Genomic DNA, 2,031 nt, shown 5'->3' on the forward strand with positions numbered 1-2,031 from the left:
ACCCACCCCTACTACAGAGTATTCAATTTGGTGAGGGAGCGCGTGAAAAAATAATGCTTCTACCTCAAATACAACCTTCAAAGAATGACATCGTGGTCGTACAGATAGGAATTGAAGACGACCCCTTGTCATATAAAGATTGTATCAAGAACACAATAAAACACCTTGTTTTACACAGCACCTAGAGAATCAATATTGACACGGGCTGACTGAACTGCAAAGCCTTGGTGCTCTGGGAACGACAAGAGGTGTGCCTTCACTGTCCCAGGTCACTGTGCGATCGAAAACATTCATGCCTCGTGAGCAGCAATTCTCTTTTGGGCCATTTCGAAGTTGAATATCGCCAGATCACAACAAATATCTGATTGGAAAAGATTATTCGAATTGTCCTGTATACATTTGATCTTTGTAAGTTGTGATATTCAACCGTAACGCGAAAATTCTTATTCTACGTCTCAGCCGGCTAAATGTCCTAGATATAGTACTGAGATTTATACATCTTGGTTTTAACTTGCTATTATTTCTCAGATACAGATATTCAATCATAACGCCAATATTCATATCCAAAGTATAGGCTAAAATTTCTCGATATACAGCCGAGAAGTATACATTTTATTTTATAATAATTAAATTCCCAAACCAACTTTTTTCAACTTGATTAATTCATGTTAAGAACAAACTTCAATTAATGTCGATGTAGTTAGGTAATAAGATACACCAAAAAGTAGTTACTCAAGCAACTGGATATGGTTTTGAAACGGTCAGACGTTTCGGATAGAATCCACTATCCTTCGTCAGTAACACTGAAGTGATCTGGAAGAAACAGGTCTTTATACTCTAACTATGAATGAAGACAATTTCAGGTGTCCAATAGGAAAGGTTGCAAGACAATTCAGACTGAAGACAATTTGGTTTCCAAAGAAAACAAAGCTAAGCCAAAGTCAAGCTGAAGACAATTTGGATTTCCAAAGGATAGATATAGCAAGGCTATGACACAGTTAATGCAAATGAGTCAATTAGCTCCTGTTGTTTTAGTTGCAGGAGCTAAAAGTCTTCCGTCTGAATTGTCTTACAACCTTTCCTATTGGAAATCTGAAATTGTCTTCATTCATAGTTAGAGTATAAAGACCTGTTTCTTCCAGATCTCTTCAGTGTCACTGACGAAGGATAGTGGATTCTATCCGAAACGTCTGACCGTTTCAAAACCATATCCAGTTGCTTGAGTAACTACTTTTTGGTGAAACTTCAATTAAACCTCAGCAGAATGCATTAGGTACGTTAGTGTAGCTGGCATGTCGTAAGGGTCACGGAGATGGGTCAAAGGTCACCCGAAGACGTACGGTTCCATCTACTTGAACATCGATTTTTAAACGTTTCGCCGCCAATCGAAGTCGGGCTATTTCAGTTCTGCCCATAAGCCTTGTGCACAACTCACTACTCGGCATTTTAGCAATGATAAACGAGTAACCATGCAAATGCTGGTGTAGCATTCAATGGTATCAAAATATATGCAAAATACCAACAAAATGTAAAGATTGAGATACACAGGATGCAGCGTAGTGATCTCTTTGAAGATTCTATAAATTGCTATATCTAAATCAACCTGGCTAGCTGTTTGTAAATCAATCTTAAACTGTTATCCTCGTCTTATTGCCTTCGGTAAACTTTTAAAGTGAGTAGGGCATATTTTCGACATTTACTCTCTTTCAGATGGCGAAATCATACATCATAATATTCTATGGTTATTCTCTTTACAACTACTCCACAAATTGTATGATTTTATTTGTGATCAACCCAGAATTACATTGTGCAAATGGACAGTTTCTTACCATAATAAACCATTCGCTCCAAATTATGCTCTCTTCGTTTTCTTACTTTTCCACATAAATCACTGAGTGAGTGAAGGGAACTAGGACTTGTGCTTCAACCGCTCAATACCCAATTGATTGTTTTCTTGCCTTTTTCTTGTTGGTTTGATAGCGGCGCCAATATAATTTGCTCCGACTCGAGTGTGCCGCTACCTGTATTTTG

Source organism: Branchiostoma floridae, chromosome 8, assembly GCF_000003815.2.
Source record: "Branchiostoma floridae strain S238N-H82 chromosome 8, Bfl_VNyyK, whole genome shotgun sequence".
Taxonomy (NCBI): Eukaryota; Metazoa; Chordata; class Leptocardii; order Amphioxiformes; family Branchiostomatidae; genus Branchiostoma; species Branchiostoma floridae.